The sequence below is a fragment of the Choloepus didactylus genome, chromosome 4 (assembly GCF_015220235.1).
Source record: "Choloepus didactylus isolate mChoDid1 chromosome 4, mChoDid1.pri, whole genome shotgun sequence".
In the NCBI taxonomy this organism is placed as follows: Eukaryota; Metazoa; Chordata; class Mammalia; order Pilosa; family Megalonychidae; genus Choloepus; species Choloepus didactylus.
In genome coordinates this window covers 71,445,780-71,462,074 of record NC_051310.1, presented here as the reverse complement: position 1 = coordinate 71,462,074, position 16,295 = coordinate 71,445,780, and the positions used below count along the sequence as shown (strand labels likewise).

Below are 16,295 nucleotides of genomic sequence, written 5' to 3'. Positions count from 1 at the left end.
GATTCATGGTTGAAGGTATAGATTCTCTGCAGAACAATTCTCCAGGTGGAGTCCATTGAAGTGTACAGAAAGAACGCTTTTGCAGCAGGAGGAAACACCTTGGATCCTTGCATACGTAAATGTGCATGTAAAGCATGCACTTATAGGTACATACACACTACATGTACATTTCATCACTGATCTATACTGATACTGGAAGTTACTGCCATATAGATGCAGCACATAACCATTGGAAAGTTTTGTGCTGCTGGTTTTGAGTGTGATCCTGTGTAGTTTCTGAAGTGTGCTGTTTTCTTGTCTCTGTCATTCTCAGCTGTAGTTGACAGTGAATGAATGGCATTGGGATGTGAGGATCCTCCACAGGTGGGTGTAGATGACTGGGAGACCCTGTAAATGGTGAGGACCAGTGACCTCTGGACACAATAAATGTCTTGGCGGTAAGCACTTTGTTTTGCTTGGTGAATGCCCAGAGATGCTCCTCAGGAGTACATAGACCTAAAGGAAACTTTTTCTTTTAATATCACTAATGGCTTGTGGATATCCACTCCCTGGGTGCCTGCCTTTCTCTCTGCTCAGTGGTCAGTCCTGTGACTCTTGATAGCTTGGGTACCTAGAATTTTGGGCTGAAGGGCTCTCCACACCCTAGCTGGCAGCTTTAAAAGGAATGTGTTCTAGGAATGTGCCTGAATATAAGACACCACCCAAATATGCATTCCTTGGAGAAGCTGAACAAAATGAGTCTGGCATCCCTTCCATGTCCTTTCCTTGCATGTACTTCTTGCACTTTGTGTCAGTCCCATGCACATAAACATATGTGAGTTGCCTTTTTTGCCCACACACAGTGTTGGTAAATTTGGACTGTCTGGGCATTAGAAGGTTTCAGTTATGCACATGGCAATGATGAGGGAAACACTTGTGGAACAGGCCTTTTGAAGAGGGTTTTATTCCCAACAAATGCAGAGCTTCCTAGATTTGGTGGGTGTGTATTTGGGAAGGAATGTGTGACACCACAGTTTGAGTCTATACAGGTCACTGAATCCCCTTATACCCTTCAGCTGCTCGTCTCTAGAAGTGCATCAGGTTAATAATGTCACGATGAGAGCCTAAGGCAAGCCTGTAGATATTTTTTCGTAGGTTTCCTTGTTTGGTGCGGTAAGTTGTGTGCCAGTGGCTTTCGATATGATTGAATGGGTACCAGGAATTCATATATTTTGAAAAATTAGTAAGGATTACCAGAATACTGTAAATGCTGCCTAACCCTGTTACTTTGAGTAGCGACATCAAAATAAAATGGAATTGCTTTGTTGCGTGCTAGGCCTGTTATAGAATAACTGGAAGTTGCTTGTGAAATGGTTGGATGACTTTGTAAATGTCTGAATGGCTGGTTTCTCCACAAGTTGCCACAGGTTTCTTATGGGTTTCTAGAGGAATGATCATTCCAACATAATGGTGTCTGGGATGGAATGTTCTTGTGTCTTTGGTTATGAGCATTTTGTCAGATTGCCTTGGTTTACTTACCATGATACTGCACAGAATTCAGCATGAGGTTTCCCTTGTTTGGGTATTGAAGCAATCCTTTGTCTCCATTTGCTCCAACTAAACTTTTGAAAACCTGTGACAAAAGTGTTTTCTGAATCGTGGGACTTTGAATTCTTTGTTTCCTAAGTAATGGTGTTTCTTAAGAAATGCTCCCACTTCACTTGCTTCCCTATTGAGTCATGCCCTGTGTGGAAGTTTGATTTATCTAATCTTCTGTTGACCTTGGCTATGAGGAATCAATGATTTATGGAACCAAGAATGGAAAACATGTTTCAAGTTCATCCAAGAGTGCCTGTATATAGATGCTTTGTTGTTGTTTTTGTCAACTTATCATGGTTAATTTTGTTGATGATATATTAGATGTGGTTTACGAGTCCTCTAGTAATGTCTTTCCAAGGTATGTGTATGAGTTGCATGCTGCCATACTTTCCACAGGTAAGGTGTGGCGATGTATGGCCATCACCTCCTCAGCTAGTGAGAACATGTAGAAAAAATTGTTTGAGTTTATAAGTTAGGGTTCTTGGTTCCAGAAGTGAAGGTGTTCCAGGTGAGGAGTTTTTCTGTTATACATTTTTCTGATGCATTACATTGTTAATGTTTTGTGTCAAAATGCCAGATAACTGGGGATTTATCCATTTCAGTTAAGGCGGTAGACTTCACCATTGTGCGTACATATTTATGATTTTGTAATTGGATTCCATGTTGGCCTAGATGAGGGCATTTTATTCTTATTTTTATGTTCAAGCCCCTGTCTCAAATGAGGTGTGAGGTAGGATATATGGACTTCTTATTTTGCCATCTAAGATTATGGGATTTGATTTTCTGCTGGTTGTTATTTGCTGACCTTCTTCATTCTTTTCTACAATGTTTAATTCTAGTGTAATTGTAGGAAGAATGTGTGTTAACTTTAGGTCTGTTTTCGTATACAGCAAGGGCTAAAAGGCAATGACTATGTGGCACAATTCCATACGAAATATGTTGGAACTAGACAGATTGACGGTTGGAGATACTGATTTCAAGAAGCATTATTCTGGCTTTGAGATCCAATAATTTTACAGCAGGAATGTTTTGGGGGAGATAGAAGAACCTTGTGTAATACATGCCTATCAAGAACAATATATTTACAGACATATGTAAGTATAAACATACAGGCAGAGCTGGTAGAGTGAAATGAAATGAACATTTTGAAAGGGAAGATGTGGAAATACTGTGATCATTCTATTCCTCCTCAACCTGAGTATTGTTTTCATGTGTTCATTTCTTTTCTGTACCCTTCTTAGGTGGAACTGGCAGGGCATGGATGCATGTGAATGGAAAGCAATTCACCTTAAGTTTAATACCCACTCAAGATGTAAGGGATTCCCTAGAAGATCTTGGTCAAGATTCTTCAGAATCCTGTATATTACTCATGACGCTAGGCTTTTATTTTTTTTCCCTAAAATACTGATATTCTCCCAAGAAAATATACACCAACAGGCACCTGTTGCTTTCATATCACCAATGGCATGCTGAGATTCAACTCTTTGAGTTTCTTTGGTCTTCTCTATGATTAATAATGTTACTATGATAATCCCGTAAAAGAGCTGTTTAAAGATACCTGCTGTCTGAATGCAAACCTCAAGTTTTAAAATTTCATAATTGTGAAATATAACATATATACAAAAAGGTGATAACCTTCAAATTACAATTTCACAGTATCTAAATAGCAAATTTCAAAGAATGTTATGGGTTACAGTTTCACCATGTCAGTTCTTTCCTTCTAAGTATTCTGATACCCTAGCACCTAAGAAAAAGAATATTATATAGAGATTCAGTATTCATGATCCTTTGTTAAATTCTATCTTGTCTGTTGCTACCCCTTCCTCTAGTTTAATCACTTTCCTGATCTTCAGGGATGTTAAGCATTGACCATTGTAACTTGTTCATTTTGAAAACAATGTCGACATTATGGGGAAAAGGGATGCATCTGGTTGATGTTCTTGAAGAAGTTGTTGCTTCTGGGTTTTGGGACTTAGCTGGAATAGGAGTTCTCTGGAGGATTTAAGTTTCTGAAGCATAAACACTTAGTTTATGAAACTTTTATAGAGTCTAAAATAGGGACCTGGGTATTCTTTAGGCTTTTTGGGACAACTACTTGTTAAATTGTATTTTGAAAATTATCACCTTTTTGCATATATGTTCTGTTTCATGATAAGGAAATAATTTAAATGAAGTTTCATTTATGTTTATTTGAGTATTTATAGTATAGTATGAATAGTGATAACTTTATTCTCCTTTTTAGTTGAGTTTTCCGTATTGTAGGTATCTCTAAATCCTAAGTAAAGTCCTAAAATTTTCAAAAAAAAAAAAACCAACCTAACAACTTAGATCACTTTTTAGTATCTTATTGTTTGTTATTCTCTGTGGTATTTGATTTAAAAATAGCTTTACTTTTTCTCATGAAATTTTGAAATATTCTCTCCTTAACTTGCATTATTTCAAGTAAATATTTTAAATGCCAAAAAAAAAACAAACCATGGTTGTGAATGTGCATGGATCGATGATGTCTTCCACAATGCATTCCTTGGAAAGCTGAACAAAATGAGTGAGAAATCCCTACTGTCTCCTTTCATTTTACAGGTCCAGCACATGGCTTCATTCCAACCATGTTTGAGGGAAGGTCAGTTTCCCTGAGTTCTCTTTCATGCTCCCACTCACTGTTGCAACATTTCAAATGTTTCCAGTCCTCAGTCACTAGAAAGATGTATTTTTCAGAGGCCTGAGTAGTAGATCCCGGGTGTGATGGGTGGTCTCTGAGCTCAAGGCCCTGTAGGTACATGTGTTGTGTGCATTCCTGCTGTAGGATCTGACTGTGGAATTGTGACACAGTGTATGGAAGATGCAGGCATTTTAGATGTTTACCCAGGCCCCTTAGCTGTGGATGACTAGGGGAGGGAATCAGGTCCATGGTGTCAGGATGAGAGTGTTGACGAAGGGCTGGTAATGGGAATATCTTCCCTTCTTGATTTTTTTTTTGGTTGTTGTTGTTGTTGTTTGTTTACTTCTTTTTTTCATCCATTGAGGAAAATGATTGCCAGCAGGGATTGGGTAGATTGAATTCAAAGTAGGATTGTGAATGTGTGAAAACCTTTTTGACCCCTCCAGAATCCATTGCAGTGTTTCAACATCACAATGAGACCAGTCTTCTATGGGCTTTTTGGGGCAGATTAGAAGAAAATTGGGGGAAGTGCTCAAGAAAGGAAGTATGTCCTCATGAGTGATTCAGTGGCTGGATTTCTGCAGATTTTCAAAGGGGTTCTATGCTTTGCATGGGTTGCAACTTGATGCATCCTTGTGCCTGGAGTGGAAGGTTCTGGTGTCTTATGTATTCAAGAATTTTGCTGGATTGTCTTGCTTTACTTCTGGCATATAGTGCAGAGAGTAATCATGACCTTTCTCTTACGGGAACTGACATGATTCATTGTTCCTCCATTGTGACCCGCCAGTTTTTTTCAAGTGCTTCTAAAGGTTCTTGTGTACACTACCATGTTCAAATTAGGGTTCTGGCAACAGACAACTTTTTAGTAATAGCCAATTTCACACTCAATCTCCACATCAAATGCATTTCAGAAGTTGGTTTGAGGCTTCCTTGGCATCTGTCATATACCTGTGTGGAGTCCTTTGAGCAGAGTCCCACAAATGAAATCAGGAATTTAAGTTCATCCAAGAATCGTTGTGTGGTATTTACCTTCTTTTTGTTTTGTTGGTAACTTATCATTGTTGATTTTGAGAGCGATACATTTCAGAGGCTACAGGGGACGTATAGTAACATCTTCCCAAGATAGACATGAGAAGGTGGCTCCTTTGTATTTTCCATATGGAAGTCCTGGTAACATTTGCCTTGACCCCTCATATCATGATAGCCCGTGTTGGTATAAAGGTTTGTGGGTATGTGCTTATAGTATGGGTCTTTCTTTGCAAGTTTCCGGAGGAAAGTGGTTAATGTTGGTTGCGTGAGTTAACCTTTTCTCTCCTGTCAGGGTTGTGACACCTGTTGATTTTCAAGTACCAGATACATGGGACATACCCCATTTCCACTAAGAGACCGATCATGGAGCTCTCCTACAAATTCACCGTGTCTTACTGTTTGGGCTGTTGTCCCTGTGCGGAAGTGTTGAATGGGTTGTGAAATGGCGTGTTTCTTGGGTGAGCTTTGGCATCTTCAGGTGGACATCTCTGTTCTAAGGCACAGTGTACTGGCTGTTTTGCCGTTGATCCCTGAAATGTTAGTTCATTGAGGCTCTTACTTTCCAGCCAAGTTCTGTTCATATCCTGTGGTTCCAATGACATTACTTGAATGTTGAAGTCCTTAGAAGGGTGTGTCATTATGTCGGGTAAGAATAGGTGAATTTCTTGCAGTCGTGGCTGATAGGAGAGGGAAATGAGGGATATGCCATCTTGAATCCTGAGACAAACAAGACAAATTAATTATTGAAGAAATTCAGTTTTTGTCATATGTATCCAAATTTCTGGTGTAAACAGTTGTAAAAGAAAAGGATGCTTTTGTGGTGGGAAGCAGCACCTTAAATTGATATATACCAAAATGTACTTATATGACAAACATCATACATGTATACATCCACAACTTCTTACATATATATGTATGTCATGAGTAGGTAAAGAGACTGTGTAAGTGATTGATAGGTCAGCATGTAAGAAAGTGGACAAATGTGTGTCATGTGGTTTATCTTTAGTCTTTCGCATTTTTCAACTGTGTGCTTGTTTTCTGCTCAGTTCTCAGGTGGAGATGCCAATGAATGAAAGCTATTTGAATGAAAAAATTCCAATTTTATTTTACCACCGGGAGTTGCATGAAATCCCTGAATGCAGTGAGGCCCTAAGTCCTCAGAAGCTGGTAGGTCACTCATTGCAGGAGATTATTTTTTCTTGTTGTTGTTAAATGTACTGCTAGTCACTAAGGAATAGATAGATGTAAATGAAACAATTTCTTGTCATGTCACTAATGCCATGCCCAGCTTTACTCCTGAAGTGTCTTGCCTCTTATCCATAATCAATGGGTTGGATGTGGACACTCAAGGCACTGATATATTTGCAGTTCTCACCTCCCTGCACTCCTGCAAATGAAGGCTTCTAACATTGTGCTTGGATCAATGATGACCCCAAAAATGTGTTTGTGGAACCTCTGAACAAAATGAGTGAGAAATCCATACTTTCTGTACTTATCAAACTGAGGTCCAGCAGATTTTCTTATTCCAAGGTAATGTAGATGAGTGAGGGACACACGCATTCCATGGGGTCTCTGTCCTGCTCACACCCAGCTGTTCTCATTGTGGATGTTTCCATTTCCTGGGCATTAGCAAGTTTCCGTTTTACATGTAACTCTTGTGAGGTTATCCCTTGCTTTTCCAATCCTTGAGTAGGTCCATCTTCCTCAGGCTCTGTGGTTTGATTTGTGGAGATTTGTTAATGTAATTTGTAATTCCAGACTTGAATCTGTGTCAGCATTGGGCTCTTCACATAGCCTGCTCCTACCCATGTGTGTTGGATAGAGAGCAGTTTTTGAATTTTTGGTAAGTGTCTCAAGTCAGAGATTTAGCAATGTTATCCTGGTTTATTTCATTTTTGAGGAATGAGTGCCAGTGGTGTTTGAATTTGTGTATGGGAATCCATGATGGGAATGCTTACAGACTTTTTACAGCCATTCCTGATAATCCTTTCCAGTGGTGTACAAGCATTTGGGTATATAGTTTTGGTTTGCATATGATATATTCAAGAGTAGTAAGCGTGATTCTTCTCTTCATAGGTTGGGGAGATCCCTCTTCCCTTGCCATGCACATATTTTATAGCATCTTTAGGTGAAAGTCTTTCAGGAATCTTGCCACTCCATTTTCACATTAGGGTTCCCAAGAGCATGTGTTCTTTTTATTTTGTGGAAGACCCCTTATCATGACTCATCTCCTCTGCATCATGCATTCCACTGAAATTTGATTTATCCATTCATTAGGTGCTAGTGGTGATTTGGAACACACGTGTCAAAATAGCAGGTATTAAGCATGATTTTGGAAAATCCCAGATGCTTTGTATGGTAGTAGTCTTTTTTTCCTTTCAATTAATGTTGTTGATGTTATTGGCAATATATTTCCTTTGCATTAAGAGCGATCTAGCCATAACTTGCCGATATAGGCTCTACATGTGGACTCTTCCTGAGGTCTGTACATGTCTCAATGCTGTTTGTTTTGCTCCCCTCAGCTCATGAAATTTCTTGTGGGATTGATGATTTATGTTCAAGTCAGGTTTTTGTATGGTTTCCTAAGTGTGAATTTAATGAAAATTTAGATGCTTCACTCTGAATTTTTTTTTCCACTCTGACGACATTGTCCCCCTTTGCTTGTAAAACTGCAAGATATTTAGAGATTGCCCCATGTGCAGTAAAAGATTTAGCTCAGACCATTTGGTATACAAATCCACCAATCACTCAGGGTCCTTTTGACCCTGCAAGGTGTTGGTGACTTTGTTATCCTGTACAGGCATGTTCTTCGGATTTGGTTTGCCTTTGTGAGATGGATACTCCGTGTTCAGTGCCCTAGTGTCAAGGAGGTCCCCAATTTTTTCCTCATACATAATTCATTTGTCTTTTCTCTCTTCCAACGATGTCTGGCTCATTTCAAATTGCATGCAATAAATGTGTTATGACAATGTTGAATTCAAACGTGTGGATGAGTGAGAATGTATATTATCGATAGGTGTGCTTTCCTGGAATACACTGGCTGAGCGTCCAAGGAGATGCTGACTACTTCAACATTCCAATTTGTTCAAACTCTGGACATTAATGATTGAAGGCATAGATGTTTTGAAAAAGGCTTCTGCAGGTGAAATCTGTTGACATGTAGAGAATGAATGTTTTGCTGCAGCCGTAAACTACTTCAATCCTTCAATCCTTGCATACCTAATCATGCACATGAAACATCCAATTATATGTGCACACATGCAAGAATAATTCATCACCTGCCTACAATAATATTTGAAGTTAGAGAAGGTACATGCTGCATACAGACAGTGAAAATGTTGGTGTGCAGGTTTTGCGTGTAGGTTCTGAAGTGTGTGTTTGCTTTCTTTCTCCTCCTCAATTGTATCTTCAATGAATGTGTGCCATTGGTATGTGATGCTGCCCAGCTCATCTTAACACATGTACACAATTGGGAGTTCCTGTAAGTTGCATGGACCAGTGACTTCTGGAAACCTTTATATTGCTTCGTGGTAAGTATTGTGTTTTGCTTGCTAAACACCCACATCTTCCACTTAGGAGAATATAGACCTAAAAGAAACTTTTTCTTTTGATGTTACTAACGGTGAGCCTAGATTCACTTCCTGAGTGCCTTGCATTTTCCCTCTGCTCAATAGCCCTACTGTTGATACTCCAGGGTACTGAGCACTTTGGTCTTAATGACTTTCCACTTACCAGTCTGTCTTTTGAAAACAAAGAATAGGTCCAGGAATGTGCTTGAATCAATGAATCTACCCATATATGCGTTCATTGTAGAACCATAGAAATTGAATCTAAAATCCCTTCCGTCTGCTTTCCTTGCACGCAGGTCCCACACATTGTCTCAGTCCCAGACATACAAGAGGGAGGGACGCCGTCCGTGAGTTGCTTTTCTTTCACACATGCCATGCTGGTAAAAGAGGATGACTTCATCTGTTCTGGCACTAGAAAGATTCAATTTTACAAATGCAGGTGTTCCTAGATTTGCTGGGTGCCGATTGATGGAATATGTGACACCATGGTTGGCGTTTATGCAGGCTACTTATACCCTGTATTCCATTCAGCTACCCACCCCAAGGAGAAGTGCAGCAGGTTAATATCATGATGAGAGCCTAAGGCAGGCTGTTAGTAATCTTTTTCTAGGTTTTCTTGTTGGTGCGATAATTTGTGGGTCAATGGTGTTTGAGATGTTTGAATGGGTTGCAGGGATTTAGTTGTTTTAAAACCTGTTGTAAGCATGACAGATGCTCTCAAAGCTGCCCTAGCTTGTATCCTTAGTAGCAATATCAAAGTCAAATGAAAAGGCTCTGGTACTGCTAGCCTAGATGAAAAAGAAACTGGCAATTGCTTATGAAATGTTTGGGTATTGTAGTAAGTTGCTGAATGGCTGGTTGCTCTTCGAGTTTCATAAGGTTTCCTGTGGGGTTTAATGAAGATTATAGTTCCCAAACAATGGTGTCTAGAATGGAATATTCCATTGCCCTTGGTTATGTTCACTTCGTCACTTTGTCAGATTGCCTTGGTTTAGTTACCATGTTATTACACAGCATTTTGCTTGAAGTTTCTCTTCCTGGGTATTGATTCAATCTTTGACTATCATTTTCTCCAACCAAACTTTTAGAAAACCTAAGACAAAATGTTTTCTGTATCATGGGACTTTGAACTCTTTGTTTCCTAAGTAATGGTGTTTCTCAAGAAATACTTCACTTCACCTGCTTCCCTTTTGGGTCATGCCCTTCTCCGGAAGTTTGATTAATCTTCTATTCACCCTGGCTATGCAGAATCAAGGATTCATGGAACCAAGAATGGAAGGCAGGTTTTAAGTTCATCCAAGTGTGTTGTTGTTGTTGTAAACTTATCATGGTTGTATTTTGTTGATGATATATTAACACTCACAAAATGAACTTCAGTAAGTTACCAACAAAACAAAAAGTAGGTAAATACCCCACAACAATCCTTAGATGAACATAAATTCCTGATTTATTTTGTGGGAGTCTGCTTAGTGGATTCCACACAGGTGTAAGACAGAGCTGCAAGGAAGAATCAGTCAACTTCTAAAATGCATTTGATGTAGAGATGAGTGTGAAATGGGCTATTATTAAAAAAATCATCATTCACCAGGAAATCTAATTTGAACGGGGCAATGTCTACAAAAGCTGTTAGAAGCATTTGTTAAAAAAAAAAAAGTTGCGTCACAATGGAGGACCAGTAAATCATGTCAGTTCCCATAAGGGAAAGGTCATGATTACTCCAAGGAATATATGCCAGAACTAAACCAAGGCAGTCCAGCAAAATGCTTGAACACACAGACACTAGAACCTGCTCACACCCAGCTGTTGTCATTGTGGATGTTTCCATTTTCCCAGCACTAGAAAGTTCCATTTTACACATAGCTCTTATCAGAATATCCCTTGCTTTTTGGATCCTTGATTAGGTCCATTGTCCAATGATTACTCAAGCTGTGTGGTTTGATTGGTGGGGATTTCTTAAGGTAATTTATAATTCCAAAGTTGAATCTGTGCCAGCATTGGGTCCTTTACATAGCCCTCTCCTACCCATGTCTATTGGATAGAGAGCAGTTTTTGAGTCATTGCTAAGTGTCTCAGCTCTTGCATTTAGCAATGATATCCTGGTTTATGTCATTTGGTGAGGAATTTGAGTGACAATGGTTTTTGAATTTGTAAATGGGAATCCATAATGCGGATGCTTACAGCATGTTTACAGGCTTTCCCAAGAATCCTTTTCTGGTATTATATTTTGTTTGTCAAATATCGACTTCAAATTAACATGGAATTGCAATGGACACTGCTGGTTGCATGAGGAAGGAAAACAGGATGCTTGATCCCCAGATGATTACTTATTTTTAGAAGTTGTTTAATGGCTTCATTTTCCTCATGTTACCATAGCTTTCCTATGCACTTTGAATGGTAAAACCAGGTGTAGAGTCGTTGCTGGAATGGAATGCCCAAGGTCCATACATACAAGCATTTGATTTGGAAACTTTGATTTGCATATGATACATTCAACAGTAGTAAGTGTGATTCTTCTCTTGATAGATCATTGAGGAGATCCCCTCGTCTTCCCTTGCCATTCACCTATATTACAGCAACCTTAGGATGAAAGTTTCTCAGGAATTTTTCCACTCTCTGTTCACACTAGGGTTCCCAAGAGGTTGTGTATTATTTTTTTCGTTAATGACAGACCCCATGTTATGACTTATCTCCTCTCTCTCATGCACTCCATTGAAAGTTTGCTTTATCTATTCATTAGGAGCCAGTGGTGATTTGGAATGCATGTGTCAATAGCAGATATTAAACCTGATTTTCAATTTATCCCATGTGCTTTGTGTGGTAGTAGTCTTTTTCCTTTCAGTTATTCTTGTCGATGTTATTGGCAATATATTTCCTTTGCATTAGGCAATATATTTCCTTTGCATCTAGCCATAACTTTCCAACATAGGCTCTAGATGTTGATTCCTCAAATGTTCTTTAGACAGGTCCCAATAATGTTTGTTTTGCTCCCTTCAGCTCATGAAGTGCCTTGTGGGACTGATGATTTGTGTTTAAGTAGGGTTCTTGTGTACTGTCCTGAGTTTGGTATTGATGAACAGGATAATACCTGACTTTATGTTGCATCTACTCTGATCACTTTGTGCCCCTTTGCTTGTAAAACTGCAAAATATTTGGAGATTGCCCTGTATCAAGTAAGAGATTTAGCCCAGACCATTTTGTACACAAATCAGCCAACACTCAGGGTCCTCTTGACCCTGCAAGGTGTTAGTGACTTTCTCATCCTGTACAAGCATGTGCTTAGAATTTGGTTTGCCTTTGTTAAATGGATACTCCCTGCTCAGTGGCCTAGTGTCAAGGAGGTGCCCCAGTTGGTACCTTAATGTTCTCCACTTGTCTTTGCTCCCTTCCACCGAAGTCTGTTTTATTTCAAATTGCATGCGACAAATGTGTTATGACAACATTCAATTCAAACGCATGAATGAGTGTGAATGTATGTGATTGATAGGTGTGCTTTCCTTGAATATACTTGTGAGCATCCAGGGAGCTGTTGACTCCTTCAGCATTCTGATTTGGTCAAACTTTGGAGATTGATGGTTGAAGGCACAGATGTTCTGCAAAAGGTTTCTGCAGGTGGATTCCATTGACTTGTACAGAAATAATTCTTTTGTTGCAGGAGTAACCACCTCCTGCAGTCCTTGCCTACCTAATTGTGCTCAAAGAACATAAAATTAGAGGTTCACATATATTCTCATAATTCATCACCAACCTACAATAATAATTGAATTTATAAAAGGTACATGCTTCACATAGACAGTAGAAAAGTTGGTATGGCAGATTTTGTGAGTGACCCTGTGTAGGTTCTGAAGTATGTGTTTGTTTTCTCTTTTCCTCAGTTGTATCTGTCAGTGAGTGTGTGCCATTGTGATGTGAAGCTTCTCAGCTCATCTTAACACATGTAGCATATCGGGAGTTCCTGTAAGTGGACAGACAAGCGACCTCTGGAAGCCAGTAGATTGCTTAGCAGTAAGTATTTTGTTTTGCTGTCTAAATGCCTAGGTATTCTCCTTAGGAAAACATAGACCTAAGGGAAACTTTCTCTTTTAATGTTACTACTGACATGCCTGGATTCACTTCTTGAGTGCCTTATCTTTCCTCTCTGCTCAGTGACCTGACTCTCGAAACTAGTGTTTGAGTACTTTGGGCTTACGGCCTCTCCACACACCAGTCTGAAGCTTTAAAACAAACCCTAGGGTCTAGGAATGTGCTTGAATCAATAAATGTACCCATATTTGCATTCACTGGAGAGCTGAACAAATTGAATCTAAAATCCCTTCCCTCTGCTCTCCATGCACGCATATCCCGCACATTGTCTCAGTCCCAGACACAGAAGAGGGAGGGATAGCATCCATGAGTTGCCTTTCTTGCCCACATGCAGTGCTGGTAAATGAAGAAGTCTCCATCCATTCTGGCACTAGAAAGATTCAATTTTATATGTGGCCATGGTGATGGAAACTCTTACAGAATTGGCCCCTTGTTGAGTGCATTACTTGCAGCAAATGCAGAGGTTCGTAGATTTTCTGGGTGCAGTTTTGTGAGGGAATATGTGGCACCACAGTTGTAGTCTAGGAAGATTATTTAATCCCTATATACCCTTCAGCTACCCATTTCTAGGAGAAGGGCAGCAGGTTAATATCGTGTTGAGGTCCTGAGGCAGGCTGTTAGTCATGTTTTCCTAGGTATTCTTGTTTGTGTGTTAATTTATGTGCCAGTTGTGTTTGAGATGATTGAATGGGATTCAGCCATTTAGATGTTTTGAAACATTTTGCAAACATGACAGAATCCCATCAAGCTATTGTAGCTTATATCCTTAGAAGCAACATCAAAGTAAAATGAAAGTGCTATGGTCACTGCTGGGGAAAATGAAGAAGAAACTGACGATTGCTTTTAAAATGATTGGCTGAAATGATTTGCTTCTGAAATAAGTGGCTGAATGACTGTTTGCTCCACATGTTTTCAGTGGGGTTCTATGGGAACGATATTTCCTAAGCAATGGTGTCTAAAATGGAATATTCCAGTGTCCTTGGTTACGAGCATTTTGTCAGATTACTTTGGTTTAATTACCATGTTATTGCACAGATTTCAGCATGAGGTTTACCTTCACTGGATATGAAGTGATCCTTGACTCTTCTGTTGTTCCAAGCAAACTGTTAGAAAACCTATGACAAAAGTGTTTTTTTTTATTGTGGGACTTTGAATTCTTTGTTTTCTAAGTAATGGTGTTTTTCAAGAAATGCTCCCACTTCACCTGCTTCCCTATCAGGTCATACCCTTGTGTGGAAGTTTGATGTATCTAATCCCCTGTTGCCCTTAGCTGTTTGGGTAGATGATTTTTGGAACCAATAATGGAAGGCAGGTTTCTTGTTCATCTCAGACTTATTGTATTCAGTTTCCTTTGTTTAAGTTTTAGTAGTTTTAACTTATGGTTTTAACTTATTATTTCTTAATGCAATTTTATTGAGATACATTCACACATCATATAGCCCATCCAAAGCCTACAATCAGTGGCTCACAGTATCATCACCACAATCAATTTTAGAATGTTTTCGTCACTCCAAAAATTAAAAGAAATATATTGATATAACAAAGAAAACCCAAAACATCCCATACAGTTCATCCCGCCCCCACATTTTTGACCCCTAGTATTGACTGGTACATTTCTTAACGTTGATGAAAGAATATTAAGATATTAGTGGTAACTGTAGTTCATAATTTGCAATTGTTTACGTTTTCCCTTATACCACTCTCTTACTAATTGTTTGTAAAAGTGTTGTACATTTGTTTTGGCTCATGAAAGAAATTTTTTATATTTGTAGTGTTAATCACAGACATCATCACCATAATGTTCTCTGTGTCATACATTACTGTATTTTAACCTCTAGCTTTCCTTCTGATGACATACATGATTCCAAACAACCCCTTTCAACCACATTCACATACAGTTTAGCACTATTACTTATACTCACAATAAAATGCTACCATCACCTCTATCAATCTCCAAATATTTAACTTAAAAATTCTTAACATATAAAGCAACCACACCCCATCCTTTAGCCTAATTCTATCTCCTGGTAACCTACATTCTAGATTCTATGACTATGAGTTTACATATTATAAGAAGTTCATGTTAGTGAAATCATGCAATATTTGCCCTTTTGTGTCTGACTTATTTCATGCAGCATAATATCCTCAAGGTTCATCCAAGTTGTCACGTGCTTCAGGACTTCATTCCATTTTTCTACTGAGTAATCTTCCATTGTATGTGTACACCACATTTTGCTTTTCATCGGTTGATTAACACTTGGGTTGTTTCCATCTTTTGATAATTGTGAATATTGCCGCTAAGAACATTGGTGTTCAATTGTCTGTCTGTGTCCCTCCTTTCAGATCTTCTGGGTGTATACCAAGTAGCAGATTTGCTGGGTCGTAGGCAACTCTAATTTGCTGAGGAACTATCAAACTATATTCCACAGTGACTGTACCATTTTATATTCCCACCTGTTTGTTTAATTGAGGCCATTCTTATAGGTGTGAGATGATATTGCATTGTGGTTTTGATTTGCATTCACTAATAGCTAGTGAAGGTGGGCATCTTTTCATGTGCTTTTTAGCCATTTGTATGTCTTCTTTTGAGAAATATGTTTTCATGTCTTTTGCCCATTTTTAAATTGCATTATCTCTCTTTTTATTATTGAATTGGAAGATTTCTTTATATATTCTGGATATCAAACACTTATCAGATATGTGGTATCCAAATATTTCCCACCATTGAGTTGGCTGCTTTTCACCCTTTGGACAAAGTCCTTCGAAGCACAGAAGAATTCAATTTGAGGAGGTTCCGTTTATCTATTTTTTTCTTTTGTTACTTGTGCTTTGGGTGTAAGGTCTGAGAAGTCACTTCTTATCACTAGGTCTTAAAGATGTTTCCCTACATTTTCTTCTATGAGTTTTATGGTACTGGATCTCATATTGAGGTCTTTGATTCATTTTGAGTTAATTTTTGTATAGGGAGTGAGGCAGGAGTACTCTTTCATTCTTTTGGATATGGCTATCCAGTTCCCCCAGCAACATTTATTGAAGATACTATTCTGTTCCAGTTGAGAGAATTTGGGAGCCTTGTCAAAAATCAATTGACCATAGATTTGTGGCTCTTTCTGGACTCTCAATTTGATTCCATTGATCAATATGTCTCTCTTTATCCGTATTGTGGCTATATAATATGCTTTAAAGTCAGGAAGCATGAGTCCTCCAACCTCCTTTTTCAAGATGTTTTTGGCTATTCAAGGCCCCTTTTCCTTCCAAATAATTTATAAGTAGCTGTTCTATTTCTGTAAAGTATATTGTTGGAATTTTACTGGTATGTCATTGAACCTGATCAGTGGGTAGAATTCACATCTTAACGGCATTTTGCCGTCCAATACATG

General features: G+C 38.8%; 1 long non-coding RNA gene and 3 other non-coding genes across 4 annotated transcripts in view; all 4 read left to right on the top strand.

Moving 5' to 3' along the window:
* The window catches only part of LOC119531514, a 103,354-nt gene that overhangs the window by 15,165 nt on the left and 71,894 nt on the right, over nt 1-16,295 (top strand). Inside the window, exons 7-11 of the long non-coding RNA XR_005216323.1 lie at nt 314-437; nt 4,159-4,198; nt 6,313-6,433; nt 8,713-8,796; nt 12,708-12,837. This is a non-coding gene — a long non-coding RNA (uncharacterized LOC119531514). The remainder of the gene's footprint in view (nt 1-313; nt 438-4,158; nt 4,199-6,312; nt 6,434-8,712; nt 8,797-12,707; nt 12,838-16,295) is intronic.
* Nucleotides 686-775, top strand: LOC119533657. The gene has a single exon (XR_005216777.1). It is a non-coding gene; the product is annotated as a small nucleolar RNA SNORD116 (small nucleolar RNA).
* LOC119533643 lies at nt 4,073-4,162 on the top strand. Its single transcript, XR_005216764.1, has one exon. It is a non-coding gene; the product is annotated as a small nucleolar RNA SNORD116 (small nucleolar RNA).
* Nucleotides 6,684-6,775, top strand: LOC119533649. Its single transcript, XR_005216770.1, has one exon. It is a non-coding gene; the product is annotated as a small nucleolar RNA SNORD116 (small nucleolar RNA).